We start from the raw sequence: 19,354 nt of genomic DNA on the forward strand, positions 1-19,354 counted from the left end.
TCCAGCTTTGATCCGTTGCTGGTGATGAGCTGCGTTCCTTTGGAGGGGGAGATGTGCTCTGATTTTTTGAATTTCCAGCTTTTCTGCCCTGCTTTTTCCCCATTTTTGTGGCTTTGTCTGCTTTTGGTCTTTGATGCTGGTGACGTACTGATGGGGTTTTGGTGTGGATGTCCTTTCTGTTTGTTAGTTTCCCTTCTAACCATCAGGACCCTCAGCCGTAGGTCTGTTGGAGATTGCTTGAGGTCCACTCCAGACCCTGTTTGCCTGGGTATCAGCAGCGGAGGCTGCAGAAGATAAAATATTGCTGAACAGCGAGTGCTGCTGTCTGATTCTTGCTCTGGAAGCTTCGTCTCAGGGGTGTACCCTGCCATGTGAGGTGTGAGGTGTCGGTCTGTACCTAGTGGGGGATGTCTCCCAGTTAGGCTGCTCAGGGATCAGGGACCCACTTGAGCAGCCAGTCTGTCCATTCTCAGATCTCAACTTCCGTGCTGGGAGATCCACTGCTCTCTTCAAAGCTGTCAGATAGGCTCATTAACATCTGCAGAGGTTTCTGCTGCTTTTTGTTTAGCTAGGCCCTGTCCCCAGAAGTGGAGTCTATGGAGACAGGCAGGCCTCCTTGAACTGTGGTGGGCTCCACCCAGTTCGAGCTTCCAGGAGGCTTTGTTTACCTACTTAAGCCTCAGCAATGGCAGGTGCCCCTCCCCTAGCCTTGCTGCTGCCTTGCAGTTGGATCTCAGACTGCTATGCTAGCAATGAGGGAGGCTCTGTGGGCATGGGACCCTCCCGGCCAGGTGTGGGATATAATCTTCTGGTGTGCCATTTGCTAAGACCCTTGGTAAAGCGCAGTATTAGGGTGGGAGTTACCCGATTTTCCAGGTGTTGTGTGTCTCAATTTCCCTTGGCTAGGAAAAGGGATTCCCTTCCCCCTTGCACTTTCCAGGTGAGGCGATGCCTCGCCCTGCTTCAGCTCTCGCTGGTCGGGCTGCACCAGCTGACCAGCACTGATTTTCTGGCACTCCCTAGTACCTCAATTGAAAATGCAGAAATCACCCGTCTTCTGTGTCGCTCGCGCTGGGAGCTGTTCCTATTTGGCCATCTTGCTCCGGGAACCCAGTGTTAATTCTTCTTTGAAAGTTTGGTAGAATTCAATGGTGAAGCCATCTAGTCCTGGGCCTTTCTTTGTTCGGAAACTTTTTATTACTGATTCAATTTCACTATTTGTTATTGGTCTGTTCAGATTTCCTATTTCTTCCTGGTTTAATCTTGGTAGGTTGAATGTGTCCAGAAATTTATCCATTTCCTCCACGTTTTCCAATTTGTTGGCGTAGAGTTAGTTGTTCATAATAGTCTCTAATCATCCTTTGTATTTCTGTGGTAGCAGTTGTAATGTCTCCCTTTTTGTTTCTGATTTTATTTATTTGGCTCTTCTTTCTTTTTTCCTTTGTTAGTCTAGCTAATGGTTTGTCAACTTAGTTTATCATTCAAAAGACCAACTTTTCATTTGTTGATCTTTTGTATTTTTTAGTCTCTATTTCATTTATTTCTGCTCTGATCTTTCTTTCTTTCTTTCTTTCTTTCTTTTTACAAATTTGGGTTTTGTTTGTTCTTGCTTTTCTAATTCCTTAAGGCACATAGTTAGGTTGTTTATTTGAAATTTTTCTGCTTTCTTTTCTTTTTTTATGTAATCTTGTTCCTTCTAAACTTCTGCTTTTTTTGATGTTGGTGTTCATTGCTATAAACTTCCCTCTTAGTGCTACTTTAGCTATATCCTATGGGTTTTGGTATATTGTGTTTCTATTCTCATTCATTTCAACACATTTTTTTTTTAATTTTCTTTTAAATTTCTCCCATGACCTATTGGTCATTCATAAGCATGTTATTTAATTTCCTTGTATTTGTACAGTTTCCAAAGTTCCTCTTGTGATTGATTTCTAGTTTTATTACATTCTAGTCAGAAAAAAATACTTGATATGATTTCGATTTTTTAACATGTTGAAGCTTGTTTTGCGGCCTCACATATGGTCTATCAAGGAGAATGTTCCAAGCGCTGATGAGAAGAATAGGGGCTGGGTGTGGTGGCACATGCCTGTAATCCCAACACTTTGGGAGGCTGAGACGGGTGGAGCACTTGAGGTCAGGAGTTTGAGACCAGCCTGGCCAACATGGCGAAACCCCATCTCTACTAAAAATACAAAAATTAACCAGGTGTGGTGGCATACTCCTGTAATCCCAGCTACTCAGGAGGCTGAGGCACGAGAATTGCTTGAACCAGGAAGTGGAGGTTGCAGTTAGCCAAGATCGTGCCACTGCACTCCAGCCTGGGAGACAGAACAAGACTCTGACTAAAGAGACAAAAAGAAAAAGAAAAAAGAAGAATGTGTATTCTGTCATTGTTTTATGAAATCTTCTATAAATGTCTGTTAATTCCATTTGATCAGTAGTGCAATTTAAATCTGATCTTTCTTTGTAATTTTCTGTCTAGATGATTCATCCACTGCTGAGAGTGAGGTGTTAAAGCCCACAACCATTACAGTATTGGGTTCTATCCCAATATTTGCTTTATATGTCTGGGTGCTCAAGTGTTGGGTGCATATATATTTACAATTGTTACATCCCCTAGCTAAATTGATTCTGTTATTATTATTTAGTGACCTTATTTGTCTCTCTTTACAGTTTTGACTTAAAGTCTATTTTATCTGATATAAATATAGCTACTGTTGCTCATTGTTGGTTTCTATTTTGTGGAATATACTGATGCATTCTTGAAGGAGAAAAATAAAAGTTGCCACTTTTGTTGGTCTCTTTACCTTTAATCTAGCTAAAGTAAAACATGGCAAAAACTATGTATGAAGCACAGATAAAAGCAATGGTAATTATCTAAAAATTAAGATTGTATAGACAAGATTAAAATGATCAGATAGTGGCCACCTCTTCCTAACTTTGGAGTGAAAGGGGCTTTTGACATAGTAGGTATTTAGGATGAAGGAAGAGCCCAGCTTATGGAATGCTTTCCACTGAAGTAAAGCCTTAAGAATCTTTACTAGCAGGTATAAACAAGGAAAAAAATTAAAGCAGTTTTACACATTTATATTTTGCCTAATCAGTTAAATAAGTGCAGTTTACTTAATGACACAATGAGTGTCAGCCTTCAATTTGGTAGCATAATATTTTCAATGTCATCATCAACTCTCAGCTAGGTGGCAATGAGGAGTTAAGGGGATTATGAAAATGAAACATTCCCACATACTCTGAGGTATATTCATATCTGAAAACAGAAAGCATAGTCCTTAGGTCAACCCTGTGGAAAAAAAATTCTGGAAGGAGAAATAGGTGACCAGTCATGACAGTACAATTTGAGGCCTAACAGCCACCTGCTTAAGCATATCTTTCATTTGAGGCCATTGTGTTTGAAGTTCTAAACATCAAGCGTCACAGTCTTTCCACCCGTCTATGTCAAAGAGACTATTATTGATACAGAAAATAACTCCACAGGAAGATGATCAGTAACTTTTATCTAAAGCAAATGACTTGGGCAAGGCGCGGTGGCTCCCAGCACTTTGGGAGGCCAACGGGGATGGATCGTTTGAGCGCAGGAGTTCCAGACCAGCCTGGACAACATGGTGAAACCCTGTATCTAATAAAAATGCAAAAATTAGCTGGGCATGGTGGCACGTGCCTGTACTCCCAGCTATTTGTGGGGCTAAGGTCAGAGGATCGATTGAGACCAGGAGGTTGATGCTGCAATGAGCCAAGATTGCACCACTGCACTCCAGCCTGGATGACAAAGTGAGACCCTGTCTCAAAATAAATAAAGAAATAGCAGCCAACAGGCACATGAAAAAATGCTCATCATCACTGGCCATCAGAGAAATGCAAATCAAAACCACAATGAGATACCATCTCACGCCAGTTAGGATGGCGATCATTAAAAAGTCAGGAAACAACAGGTGCTGGAGAGGATGTGGAGAAATAGGAACACTTTTACACTGTTGGTGGGATTGCAAACTAGTTCAACCATTGTGGAAGACAGTGTGGCAATTCCTCAAGGATCTAGAACTAGAAATACCATTTGACCCATCCATCCCATTACAGGATATATACCCAAAGGATTATAAATCATGCTGCTATAAAGACACATGCACACATATGTTTAATGCAGCACTATTCACAATAGCAAAGACTTGGAAGCAACCCAAATGTCCATCAGTGACAGACTGGATTAAGAAAACGTGGCACATATACACCATGGAATACTATGCAGCCATAAAAAAGGATGAGTTCATGTCCTTTGTAGGGACATGGATGCAGCTGAAAACCATCATTCTCAGCAAACTATCACAGGAACAGAAAATCAAACACCACATGTTCTCACTCATAGGTGGGAATTGAACAATGAGAACACTTGCACACAGGAAGGGGAACATCACACACTGGGGCCTGTTGTGGGCGGTGGGGAGGGGGGAGGGGGGAGGGATAGCATTAGGAGATATACCTAATGTAAATGACGAGTTAATGGGTGCAGCACACCAACATGGCACATGTATACATATGTAACAAACCTGCACATTGTGCACACGTACCCTGGAACTTAAAGTGTAATAATAAATAAATAAATACATAAAGCAAATGATTTGTAGCCAACTGCTTTTCACACTCGTTGGACATAGGGGAATCCAAAAATGACCTTAACTACAAAAATCTGATTTTAGCACTGCTTGGTTAAACATTTTAAAATCCTACATATATTCTTTTTGATCCTTCCCAGAATGAGAGTTTCCACACTGCACAGCTCTAAGGAGTGTGATTCATGTCATAGTCTATGCGAATAGTGCAGTTCACAATAGGCATGGCCATATGCAGCAGCCCCTTCCAGACCTCTCAGGTGGAAGAATAATGCTGACCAACTTGCTATAACAATTTCAAAAGAGAACTGTTTGAACCAGTGCAGACGCAGGTGCCCCCTGGATAAGGGGGCTTGTCATATAACCAATAAATATGATGGGTAGCATTAATAGGCCCTCTGTCTCCAACCTTTAGGGATTTTAACAACATTTTTAATCTTCTTTGAGGTTTTCAAATCAATATTTCAAGAATAGTGATAACACTGCACCTAAAAAGTCAAATTAAAAATTACCACTGCCCCCAACCGATATTCTCAGTCAGGAATCGTGTGGCATTTCTTCCCGTAAAAGCTATTGAACAGCAAGCTGCTATTTTAATATCTCATTTGTGTATTGTGATCAAATTTCAAGTTGATTTCATATTTATTATTTAATCTGATACTCCCCAAAAGGGTAGATGTTGTTCACAGGAAGTAGATTAAATGTTGCCAGTCATGTATGATGGGATAAAACTGGAACCAAGGAGGCTGAGAGACTTGTCTGTGGTTCTACAGTCAGCTGAGATACAGCTCCAAGGTGACTCACATTTCTTCTCCCTACTCCAATGCATTTGCCTCTTCACAGCACTACCTTTAGGCCCTGCCAAATGTGGCATGCCAGTGAGATTTCAGTCCAATAGAAAAGTGGCTTACACATGTTTTAAAATTTCAAGCCACATGCCAAACTAATCCTGTGCTCCAGAAAGGAGAGGAACTACCACTCTTCTATTTCTTCCATCATGCAGTAAAGAATTAACTCAGAGGGTCTGAGTTGTGCAAACTCTGCAAGCTCCCGAGAAATGTTTGATTCTTTGACCCAGGCTCCGGGGACTTCTAAGCCCTTGGAATGTCCTGCCTATTGAGAGTGTCTTTGTTCATCTGAGAGGTCAGGTGAGATAGTTTCTGCTAACGGTATGACTTATTGCCTTGGGCCATGTGATTCATTAGCTGGACATGGTGGTGCGTGCTGTACTCCCAGTCACTTGGGGGGCTGAGGTCGGAGGATCACTTGTGTATCAGTTTGAACTCTGGGGGCTGGAGATTAAGGTAGGATCAATCACATGGACATTCCATGCCTATATGACCAACCCCCAGTCAAAACCTTGGACACCAAGGCTCAAGTGAGCTTCACCGGTTAACATACACACATTGCTGGGAGAATTAAGTGCTGTTCATAAAATTTCATTGGGAGATCACAACAGGAAGCTGGCACCTGGTCTCTCCTGGGCTCTTCCCTATGCACCTTTTTCCATTGCTGATTTTAATCTGTATCCTTTCAGTGTAATAAACAATAACCATGAGTACAATAGCTTTGCTTAGCTCTGTGAGTGCTTCTAGCAAATAATTAAACCTGAGGGTGGTATTGGGGACCCACAAACAAAACCATGATTGTGGTCAAGGTCACTTATAAAGCCAGACTGTTGTTTGCATGGCAAAAATTCAGATATTCATATACTCCTGCTCCCACTATCTGTCTAAATCTGGGAATCTAGGATGTGCCCTTCATCCGGGGTTCACACTGCAGAGCCTAGAGAATATCTGTATTCTCAGTGGGCCCCATTCTGTCCATGTCTCCCTGTCCCACCCACAAATCCTCTGTGGCCTTCCCAGGAGGCATCTCCTCCCAATCAATTAATTAGGGAACTCTTCCCTGTGGCAGCCTGGCCAGGATAAGGAATCAGTGTCACTATTAAGGAGCCAAGAAGCAAACACCCCATCACACCTATTATTTCAAATGAATGGTTCTATAAAAAAGGGCAGTAGTCTCCCTGCTTGGTGACCTACAGCTAAGGCTGGCCAGTAGACAGGCGATCTGCAGACTCATTAGCCCCTTTCTCATTAGCTGCAGCTGGGTAATCTATCTCATTAGCAGCCTGGGGCTTTGGGGGAATGTAACCCATTCCAAGGCCAGCCTTCCTCCTGGGGAGTTTAGATATTCTGTCTGTCTTCCCAGCCCCAGCATGTTAATATTAATCATCTGCCCCTCTTTATTGGCACCCAAATATTATCCTCGACAAGTGTTATTCCCATTTTGTTTTCCACCAAGTCACTGAGGTGTTACACCTGAGTATCCTGGCAAAAACCTGGTGCTGATCTTTCTCCAGTTTATTTTATGGTGCCCAGCCTGCCTGCCTCCTGGGCCTGGTCTCTTTTCACCTGAAGTAGTGAGTATTATTGGCCTGCTTTCCCATAGATTATGTCCTCAGAGGGTGCTCTGTCTGGAAGACCTTAGATGCAAATTGGCACATTTTCATCTAAAACTCCAGGGTCACCTGGATCAGAGTCTCTTCTCTTCTGCACTAGGCTACATGGTTATACAGAGAACCTCACAATGGTTGGTGCACAGCAAGAAGCAATATTGCAGACTGGAAAGAAGACAGACAAGGACTAAAATACAAAAAGCATCTTGAGATTTCTGCTTCACAACAATTCCATAAAGCTGGCATTTTTATCCTAATATTTTTACAAAAGCAAGCCCCAAGACCCAGAGAGGTTAAGTAACTTGTGCCATGCAGCACACATTATAAATGCCACAGCTAGGATTGGAGCCCAGTCTTCCCGTGATTGAATGCCAGGGTCTTTCTGGTGAAGTTCTCCATATAACCACGTGATCTAGTGCAGAGGAGAGGAGACTCTGGTCCAGGTGACCCCAGGGTTTCAGATTTCTCCCTCCTGCTGTGGCCCTTAAGAACTTTTCTAGGAAACTGCTGATCAGCTCCTCCTTTGCAGTCCTGCAGCAACGCTACTGTCGCTACTGTCGTGAAGATGTGTTTCAGGCTCGCATGGTACCATACTCGATTCCTCAACAGGTGAGGTCTTGCCTTATGCGTCTTGGTGTCTTCAGCTCCTGGTATTATTCCTGCACATTGTGGGTGCTCAATAATGGATCTGACTAATAATGCACTAACTTCAATCACACCTAGAATGCTCCAGAAGCAGGAGGAGTTGTAGTCGATGGCTCAAGGACATTGGGACTTTGCAGTTTCTGAGGTTCTCATCTCAGGTTGGCCCACTCTTTGTGAGCACCTTAATCTATTAGAGCTCTAGTCTTGTCATCTGTAAATTCTGATCTCAGAGTGGTGTTGTGAGTATTAAAAGAGGGACGAAGTCTTGTAAATCACCCAACACAATGTTCCGCACACAGGTGCTCCTTTTCTTCTCCCTTCCTCTTGAGTGCTAGTTTAGGGCATGCCCTTGGAAGGTGGAAATGCTTTATAAACCCAGCAACTCCAGGGATGCAGAGCTTCTCAGATCTCTGCTATTCTTTGGTTATAAGATGCTGATTTACTTATCAGTCTTAACAAACTAATAGATGCACCCAAAAGGTGCTCTAGCGAAACAAGCAAAGGAATAATGTGTTCTGTGAATGTGAGTTATGTCAACTGGCAATCTGGACAGCTCAGGTCCAACTACACACTTTGTTTTCCTCCTTCATGACAGAATGGTTTTTGGACTGAATCATCACAATAATTACCTTTGCTCCCCAGGTTCCCTCAAACACATCTTTCACATTATACAAAAAGGTATCATTTTAACCTCCTGGGGAAAAAAAAAAAAAAAAACATGGAAAATCTCAGAGAGTACTACATAGTCCATCCATATCAAAGTTGAAAAACAGTCTGCAGCTCTCCAAACTTTCCATCCTCTCAACACATTTAAAAAAATGTAGTAAGTGCTGCTTAAAAGCATCTGTGCTTTAAATAGAAATAAAAAGCTTTTCAGTTGTGCATTCTTTCCCTTTTGCGTTAAAAAAAAAAATGACGCTGATATAATAATGAGGTTATAACATGGTAAGAGTTTTTATGGTGCCTATTCCCCAAATGTCACCATGCTTGCATTTCTAACTTTTAGTGTTTTGCACTCAGGTAAAGCAGAAAAACAAAAAAGGTCAGAACCTTTATTTTTCATTGCCAAGTTAGAGTGATGCTACTGGGGGCTCACAAATTCATGTATTTATTCTAGTGTTTCTCAGGCCTTTCCTTTGTGCAGATTGTTGTGCTCTCCCAGGCTCCAATCAGGGCAGACTTCCTGTAGGAGGTGGTAAAGTGAGGTTCCATGAGGGGGCTGGTACTGATGGGTTGAAGAAGCTAGGGAGAAAAATGGAAATTTGGACACCTGACTTGCCTAAGTCACAAGAGTTATTTTAGGAATTATGTGAAACAATGTGGAAGACGCTACTTTGAAAACAGTGGACAACGCAAATATATTATTATAATCCAATAAGGAAAGAGAAACAAGGCTGTGATCAGCATAAGGCTATAAATGATATGCACAAAATTTACAGATGAGACAGAAGTCTTCCATAAGACTATAGAGCAAAAAAATCACTCCACACCTTGGTGGAATGACCTTGTCAGAGCAGGGGATATAGTGAGATCTTTTAACCTTTCAGCTCAGTATGTATTATTCCAGCACATCCATATTAGAAGCTATGATTTATTAAAGCATAAGTAGAGAGAGTGGAATTATCCCCCATTTTACACGTAGGAGAGTCTAGGTCTAAAAGGGTCAATTTGGTGACTTCCTCCAAGTCACAACGAAAGCCGGCCCCAAAAGTGGGAATCCACACAGCTTGGCAGTGGAGCTGGAATGTCTGTCAGCAATTATAAATTAAGGATTAAAGAGAATCCCTATTTGTGCATCTAGCCACTGATTTTGTGGAGAAGGATACTGAAATTAAATGGAAGTCTGCAAGTTATCTGTCGAGTCCAGTCAACAGTGCCTGAATGTCTCTCGCTCCATTCGAAGTGATAGAATTCCCAGCACGCCAAACTCTGTTCTAACCTGAGATGCTGATTGCTCTTGATGGGAGGGTGTTTCCTAATCCTAGAGTCTTGTTGAAGGAACTAGGCACTAGGGCTAGGACCCAGTAAATCTCAGATCCATTCTTACTTTGTGACTTCTGTGATCTGTGACTGAGAACAAATTCTTGAAATTACCTCTTGTGGGATCAACCCTCCCTTATGCAAAATGGGAAATAACGCCCACACCTAGTTAGCTCATCAAATCCTAGGGCTATAGTGAGAATGTCTCAGAATAATATGTTAACACAAATGATTAAAGAGCCATACAAATGCAAAGTATTTTCTTAAGGTTCTGCCTGGAGTCACTGTTTTAGGGCAGAATAACACATATGATAATCAGTCAAACAGAATTTCAAAACCAAAATCTAACAGGTGCCTAGAGATGATAAAGAAACATGACAGGGCTGGGCAGGGTGGCTCGCACCTGTAATCCCAGCACTTTGGGAGGCCGAGGCAGGTGGACTGCTTGAAGCCAGGAGTTTGAGACCAGCTTGGCCAACATGACAAAACCTTGTCTCTACTAAAAATACAAAAATTAGCTGGGTGTGGTGGCACACACCTGTGGTCCCAACTACACAGGAGGCTGAGGCAGAAGAATCTCTTGAACCCGGGAGGCAGAGCTTACAGTGAGCTGAGATCGTGCCACTGCACTCCAGCCTGGACGATAGAGCGAGATTCTGTCTCAAAAAAAAAAAAGAAAAGAGAAAACAAGAAGAAACATGACAGGATCCCTCCACTGAAGGACAGGCATCAAACTGTAGAGAAGCGATGACTGAGCCCAGGTAAGCTCACCCACTGCAGAAACATCTCGTAATGAAGGCCGAACATTCAGGCGTCATCTGAGGAAATGCAGAATTTTAGAAGCAGGGAAAATGGTCAGCTAGGTTGGGGATAAGTGGGAAGCCAAGAAGTAAAGGAAAAGCCATTTCTGTTACGAGATGGAGTGTCAATCCGCAGGAGCAAGGCTTTGTCTGGGTGCCTCCCTGCTGTGTCATGGAGCCCATGCTTCGTGGTTGCACCACAGATATTTTCTGAGCCACTGAACAGATGAAATATGGTATGAGCAAGGAAGGGGGTGAAACTGAACACACTGGGTTGTCTTCCTGGCAAAAGAAGGAGATCCAGGAGGCAGGCAAGTGGAGAACATGCTTGCAAAAGTAGGAAGGAGCTGAAGTTGATACTAAGCCTAGGAGCCCAAGCTCAGAGTATTTTGGAGCTACAAAGGGTCCTAGATACTAGCTAGTTTAAAGTTTCTTAATCTGGGGTGGATGGACTCCCAGGCAGGCAAAGAACTCTTAGATGAGCTTCTGGGAATCCATGAGTTACTCTGAACTATCACTCCCTCTAGCAACTTTAGTGCATGAGAAATCATTTATTTCACAGTATTGTTGCATCTGAAGGAACCTTCATAATTTAATAATTATACATAGTCTTTCATCATAATGTGTTTTATATGTATCCATTTTTTCTCTACTTCAGATTTTAAACACTTCTGTCTCTGCTTCTCTTGTATGCCTGGCAGTCTCACCAGATTGTAGGTGGTTAAGAATGACTTTGTGAACAAGCAATACTGAATCTCTACAATAATAAATACCGTTATAAAATGCTGATTATTTCGTGGCAGTGTTCTCTTCTGCTATGTGGTTGAGCATCTATATTTAGTGTTCTAATATAAACTCGAGTTGCTGCTAAGAAGCCTTACTGTTCTGAATGCAGAATCGACAAACCCTGCCTCAGGCCTTCCCAAAACTATAGTGACCACTAAGATGTTCAGCCTAGAGAATACTTCTATGCCTGCCGGCTGTTTGGGTAGAAGTATAAGGCTTCAATCTGGAGGATTTCAATCAAGAACTTCAGTTACCATTTCCCCCTTACCTCCAATGAGAAGCTGTATTAGTCAGCATTCTTCAGAGAAACAGAATCAATCAGATGTATATAAATATATAGAAAGAGATTTACTGTGAGAAATTGGTTCATGCAATTATGGAGGCTAAGAAGTCCCATGATCTGCCATCTTCAAGGTGGAGGCTCAAGAAAGTTGGTGTAATTCAGTCTAAACCCAAAGGCCTGAGAAGCAGGAGGGCAGGAGAAGATGGATGTCCCAGTTCAAGCAGAGAGCAAATTATCTCTTCCTGTACCTTTTTGTTTTATTCAGGCCATTAATAGATTGGATGATGCCTGCCCACAGTGGGGAGGACATTTTTCTTTACTTAGTCCACAATTCAAATGCAAATCTCTTCCAGAAACACCTTCACAGACACACCTAGTGTCTTAGTCTGTTTTTGCTGCTATAACATAATACTACAGACTGGATCATTTAGAAAGGACAGAAATGTATCGGCTCACAGTTCTGACGTTTGAGAAATCCAAGATCAAAGGTACCGGTAGGTTTGGTTGTCTAGTGAGAGTTGCATCCTCTGGAGGGGAGGGATGCCGTGTCCTCACATGGTGGAAGGGGGAAGGGCAAGTAGCTGAACACTGCATGAAGCTCTTTTATGAGGACCTCAACCCCATTCAAGAGGGAGGAACCATCATGACCTAGTCACCTCTTAATACTATCAAATGGCTAACACCTGAATTTTGGAGAGGACACATTTAAACCATGGCACCCAGAAATAATGTTTTATCAGCTATCTGAGCACCCCTTAACCCAGTCTAGTTGACACATAAAAGTAATCAACACGAAAGTTATGAAAATAGTCAATACCAACATTGCAGGCAAAGACGGAGTCATTTCCATCAGAATAAGGGGAAGCAGTGGTAATGTGTGCTGGCAGCATGCTCTGGGCACAAAAGTTTGTGACCCTCACCTGTGGGGAAGGAATAAGTGAAAACATGATCACAGCACAACTGTTAGAAAAGTCAACACAGAAATAAAGGCCTACAACTACCTCTGAAAATCGTTTTAACTTTATCAATTACAAAACTGCCTTGTGACAAATATCTCTCAGCAAGAGTCAACGGGCAATATTAGAAACTTCTAATGAATCTTTTTATTTCTCATCTAATCACCAGCAAATTTTTAATCTTTTTTTTTTTTTTTTTTTTTTTTGAGACAGGGTCTCGCTCCTATCACCCAGGCTGGAGTGTACTGGTGCAATCACAGCTCACTGCAGCCTTGAGTTCCCAGGCTCAGGTGATTCCCCAACCTCAGCCTCCCAAGGAGCTGGGATTACAGGCATGTGCCACCACACCCAGCTAATTTTTTGTATTTTTAGTAGAGACAGAGCTTTACCATGTTACCCAAGCTGGTCTCAAACTCCTAGACTCAAGTGATCCTCCTGCCTTAGCCTCTCAAAGTGCTAGGATTACAGGCATGAGCCACCATGCCCAGCCAGCAATTTTTAAAATGTATGTTTTAATTCATACAGTCAGAAACATCTTCAACTGCAGAATTTACTAGGAGAGACCCCTGTGAATAGAAATGCTCACAGGCTTTTTATAACTCACAGAAATGCATAATCTTTTCAACATCCTTACTGAGATCTGTTTGTTTCATTGCAGGGATGATAAACACTGTGGCCTCAGGATCAAGTAAATGATCTCAACAACACTAATGGGAATATACCTAAAAGAAGACAAAGGGAAACCCTGGCCAGCTCTCTGACAGGGTTTGCTTGCCTTAAAAATTACGGAGCAGCTGAGGTGGGAAAGAGCTGTATTTTGGTGAAAGTAGCTTAGGATCTCAACGGTTTTTGTATATCATCTGGGAACATTAATATAAAAATTAAAAACACCAGAATTTGGGGAAGTAAAAATTCATAAAGTAACTGTGACTTAGTCCATTTTGTGCTGCTATAACAAAATATCTGAGACTGGATAATTTATAAAGACAACATTTTATTTTTTCATAGTTCTAGAGGCTGAGAAGTCTAAGATAAAGGTGCTGGTATCTGGTGTCTGGTGAGGGCCTGGCCTCTCTGATTCCGAGATGGCATGTTTAATGCTGCATTCTTCGGAGGGGAGAATTGCTGTTTCTCACATGGCAGAAGAGCAAGAGAGAGAAAACCAACTCCTGCAAGCTCCTGTTTTTATAGCAGCATTAATCCATTCATGAGGATGGTGCCCTCATGACCTAAACACTGCCAGTCAGGTCTCACATCTCAATACTGTTGTAGTGAGGATTAAGTTTCCAACACATGCCCCGGCGCGATATCTCATGCCTGTTATCTCAGCACTTTGGGAAGCCGAGGCGGGTGGATCACGAGGTCAAGAATTCAAGACCAGGCCGGGTGCGGTGGCTCACGCCTGTAATCCCAGCACTTTGGGAGGCTGAGACGGGCGGATCACGAGGTCAGGAGATCGAGACTATCCTGGCTAACCCGGTGAAACCCCGTCTCTACTAAAAATACAAAAAAACTAGCCGGGCGTAGTGGCGGGCGCCTGTAGTCCCAGCTACTCGGGAGGCTGAGGCAGGAGAATGGCGTGAACCCAGGAGGCGGAGCTTGCAGTGAGCCCTCCACTGTACTCCAGCCTGGGCGACTGAGCAAGACTCCATCTCAGAAAAAAAGAAAAAAAAAAAGAATTCAAGACCATCCTAGCCAACATGGTGAAACCCCGTCTCTACTAAAAATACAAGAAACAACTGGGTGTGGTGGCGCATGCCTGTAGTCCCAGCTACTCGAGAGGCTGAGGCAGGAGAGTCGTTTGAACCTGGGAGGTGGAGGTTTCAGTGAGCCAAGATTGCGCCACTGCATTCCAGCCTAGTGACAGAGTAAGACTCCGTCTCACACACACACACACAAAAGTTTCCAACACATGAGTTTTGGAGGGTATAAAAGCATTCAAACTATAGCAGACTGAGACTCTTGTTGAAGCTGGGACCTATAGGCTTTGGGCTGGACTATCATTGAGTAGCTAAAGGTGTTATGCCCAGACCGTTTGTTCCCCGAAGAAGACCACCAGAGTCCAGAGTCAAAGCCAAGCGGCAAGGATCTTTACTGCAAGTTCGAACTTGGTCCCTCCAAAGGCTTCTAGCCTTGAAACCTGGAGGAGAATATTCAGCTCTGTCCTATGTGAAAGACTTTAAGGTGGCCATGGGTGTTTTGTCCTCAACCAGTGACTATAGCTTATGACAGTTTTATCCATGAGCAAGCAAGGGGCTGTTGCTATAGAGGCAAGAGTGCACATATAGGCAGTTTCAGGACAACTCCTCTTAGGTTGCTCTGGTCTTAAACCAAGGCTTTCAAGCCTCCAAGGATGAAAGAGAGCATGAGTCACCAATGGAACACAGACCTGCATCAGCAGGCACAGCTGAAGCGTGGACACGATTGCAGAAAATGGGCTTTCTGAATATTACATTTGCTGCATTTTGTCTGTTAAGTCATTTTGATGGATCATGGTACTTTCATCAAGAATAGTGAGACAGAATGGGACTTCTAAAACAGTGTGAGGAGCTTGGTGGACCTCTCTGCAGTAAACAGTCATTTAACTGGTGAAAAGTATTAAACACAGCCATTTAAAGTTTTCGGAGGTCAATCTAAGCAAATCAAAAGGCATTTATTTAAGAAAACCTAATACATCTTGGTAAGAACAGCACAAGTCTATGGCACCTGAACTAGAACCTGCTTTCACCCCTCCACCTCAACCCTCCCAACTCCATATTACAGAAGCTGTAACCTCAGGAGAGTGTGGCCAAGAAGATGAGTGCTCCCTTTACCCACAGATCCCAGTTTTGGGACTACAGTTTCACCTGTGGAGGGAAAGGTCACAAGCATCTCTCATCCCCCTACCCCCCACCACCAGCTCTGTGTTACACAAGGTCTATTCCACTACAAAGAAGATAGGGGCTCCCTTCCCCTCACCCAGCTCCCATTCACAGAGTAGAGGTTGTACCCCAGGCAAGGCAACGCTGTGGCCCCAGTAGCAACACCCACTCCAGATCCCACTCACAGGAAAGAGGTTCCATATAGGGAAGGGCAATCAGACAAGAGCTACAGTCCCTTTCAGCTCCAATTTGCAGAGTAGAGGCATCATTTTGGGAGATGTAGGCCACCATCCCTGCCCCAGCTTTATCTCTAGTGCAAGGCACAGAGGTTCTGCCCAAGGGGAAGGGCAGGACTGGAGGACTCATAACTCCACAGCTCTAGAGAGGGGCTGGTTTTATTTGGAACAGAGTGTGGAGGAACCCATGCCTTAAGGTGTAGTGAAAAGAACAACTTTCGTGTCAGGCAATTAAGAGAAGACGAGGCCGGGCGTGGTGGCTCAAGCCTGTAATCCCAGCACTTTGGGAGGCCGAGACGGGCGGATCACGAGGTCAGGAGATCGAGACCATCCTGGCTAACACGGTGAAACCCCGTCTCTACTAAAAAGTACAGAAAACTAGCCGGGCGAGGTGGCGGGCGCCTGTAGTCCCAGCTACTCGGGAGGCTGAGGCAGGAGAATGGCGTAAACCCGGGAGGCAGAGCTTGCAGTGAGCTGAGATCCGGCCACTGCACTCCAGCCTGGGCCACAGAGCGAGACTCCGTCTCAAAAAAAAAAAAAAAGAGAAGACGAATATTTCCATGAAACCAATAACAACAGACAAAACAGCAAATCAGCCAGAAGTCTCACAAAGGCAACCAGTGGAATGGACAGGGAAAAAGTACCCTGCTAAAATCATATTTATCCCTTACAATCAGGGATAAGTCCTCCAGTCTATGAGCAACTGAAACAGGCATTTGAAAGCTACTAGTCCCTACTAGAGCATGTGGCAGAATTGAAAGCATCCCCAAAGCTACTCAGATCCATCAGCTAAGGCTTGAGCCCTTATTGACTCAAGGAGCATGTGTTAGTCCACTTGTGCTGCTATAATAAAATGCTTCGGCTGGGCACAGTGGCCCATGCCTATAATTCAAGCACTTTGGGAGGCTGAAGCAGGTGCCTCACTTGAGGCCAGTAGTTCAAGACCAGCCTGGCCAATATGATGAAACCTTGTCTCTACTAAAATTACAAAAATTAGCTAAGTGTGGTGGCACATGCCTGTACTCCCAGCTACTCAGGAGACTGAGGCAGGATAATGGCTTAACCCCTGGAGGCAGAGGTTGCAGGGAGCCCAGATGGTGCCACTGCACTCCAGCCTGGGCGATAGAGTGAGACTGTGTCTCAAAGCAAAACAAAACAAAGAAAAACAAAATGCCTGAGAACAAGTGATTCATAAAGAAGAGAAATTTTATTTCCTGCAGTTCAGGTGGCTGGGAAACCCGAGGTCAAGGCACCAGCAGATTCGGTGTCTGGCAAGGACTATTCTCTGCTTCCAGGATGGTGCCTTGTTGCTGCATCCTCCAGAAGGGATGACTCCATGTCCTCACATGGTGGAAGGGCAGAAGGAATGAACACTAGTTCCCTCCAGCCCTTTTATAAGGTTGCCAATCCCATTCATGAGGGCTCTGCACTCATGATTTAACCACCTCCTAAAGGCCTCACCTCTTAATACTATCACACTGGCAATTAAGTTTCAACAAATGAATTTGGAAGAAATTATGCGGATCATAACAGAGCATAAGCACAACCTTGGAATAATCATTGATTGAACACTAAGCTATACTGACCCAGGGCCAACTCCTAGGAAACTAGGCTTAAAAAATAAAGCCAAGGAGAAAAAACAAACTGAGTAGTGATGTCAGAGACTGCACACTGAGAGGGAAATATACTTCATAGAATTGGTCTAGGCAAGACATTAAACAAACAAGCTAACACAAACCAGTGATATCACTAAGCCTCAGAGGGAGTACAGAATAAATAAGAATCCAGAGTTGCTATATTATCTGAAATATCTAGTGTTCAACAAAAAGTTACGAGTCTTGGGAAGAAATGGGATAATGATTCTTGTATCATTCAAACAAAAAGCACAAAACAGAAATTGCCTTCAAGGGGCCATGTGCTGACCAGGTGCAGTAGCTCATGCCTATAATCCTAGCACTTTGGAAGGCTGAGGTGGAAAGATACCTTGAACCCAGGAGTTTGAGACTGGTCTGGACAACAAAGCAAGACCTCATCTCTACAAAAATAAAATAAAATAATTAACTGGGCATGGTGGTGTGCACCTGCAGTCTCAGATACTCTGAAGGCTGAGGCAGGAGGATTGCTTGAGCCCAGGAAGTTGAGGCTGCCGTGAGCCATAATCATGCCACTGCACTCCAGCCTAGGCAACAGAGTGAGACCATGTCTCAAAAAAAAAAAAAAAAGTGGGGAGTCCATGTGTAGAACTTAGCAGACAAAGATTTCAAAGAAGATATTACAAATTTGTTCAAATAATTAAAAGGAAACCATGTTTAAATAATTAAAGTTTTATGACAATGACCTATCAAATAGAGAACATCAATAAATAGAAATTATAAAGAAGAACCAAATGGAAATTCAAGAGTTAAAAAGTACAATAACTGGGGGAAAAAAAAAAAACTTGAAGGACAAAAAAAAAGAAAACTACAGACCAATATCCCTGATGAACATAGATGCAAAAATCCTTAACAAAATACTAGCTAAAGAAATCCAACAGCATATCAAAAAAATAATCCACCGTGATCAAGTGGGTTTCATACCAGGGATGCAGGGATGGTTTAACATATGCGAGTCAATAAATGTGATACACCACATAAATGGAATGAAAAACAAAAATCACATGATCATCTCAATAGATACAGCAAAAGCATTTGACAAAATCCAGCATCCCTTTATGATTAAAACCCTCACCAAAACTGGCACACAAGGCACATACCTCAATGTAATAAAAGCCATCTATGCCAAACCCACAGCCAACATTATACCGAACAGAGAAAAGTTGAAAGTTGTTCCCTGAGAACTGGAACAAGACAAGGATGCCCACTCTCATCATTCCTCTTCAACATAGTACTGGAAGTCTTAGCCAGCGCAATCAGACAAGTGAATGAAATAAAGGGCATCCAAATCAGTAAAGGGGAAGTCACACTGTCACTGTTTGCTGATAATGTTATGAGATCCTTGAGGGTGTTGTTTTTCTGGCCAGAAATCTCTGTGGCTGGTGGCACCTTTGCATGAGTTTTGTTTGGGCCTGCTGGGCCCACTCAGCCTGGCAGGCTGTGCTCAGCTCGTGCTACTGGCCTGGATCCCACACCTCCAAAAAGACTGAAGCAGAGCAGCGAGGTGTATGTGAGCAATCCAGCCACTGCACACAGTGAGGCACGCCAGCTGCTGCAGCAGGGCAGGCAGCTATAGGTGCCAGCATGGGTACTGGCTCACTGTGAGGCTGCAGCTGGACCAGGTGCATTGCAAGCAGCTTCCACAGCTGGCACCAGGAAACGGAGTGGTACTCAGATGCTTGGAGACTCCAGGAACCACAGGGCCCCAAAGGGGAGTCACAGCCCTGACTCAGGGAGCTCCCAGGTCTGTGTTCCCCAGAGGGCTACAGGTCTTCTCCCCTTCACTCCTCTCTTCTCTCCTCCTTGTCACCCACAATGTGGTGAGCAAGGGATGTGTTTCAGCCCTGTTTGTATTACAGCTCTTTTAGCCCTGCCATTTGCTGAGTCCTGGGTTCTTGTCCTGTGTCCAGGAAGAATGAGGTATGCAGACAAGTGGAGGGTGAGCAAGACGAAGAGGCACTTTACTGAGCAATAGAAAAGCTCAGAGAAGACCCCTAGTGGGCAGTTCCTCTCCATAGTAAGCAGTTCCTCTCCGTAGCTAGGGTGCCCCAACAAGTGCTCAGCTCTCAGCAGAG

The sequence above is a fragment of the Mandrillus leucophaeus genome, unplaced genomic scaffold (genome assembly GCF_000951045.1).
Source record: "Mandrillus leucophaeus isolate KB7577 unplaced genomic scaffold, Mleu.le_1.0 Scaffold395, whole genome shotgun sequence".
Taxonomy (NCBI): domain Eukaryota; kingdom Metazoa; phylum Chordata; class Mammalia; order Primates; family Cercopithecidae; genus Mandrillus; species Mandrillus leucophaeus.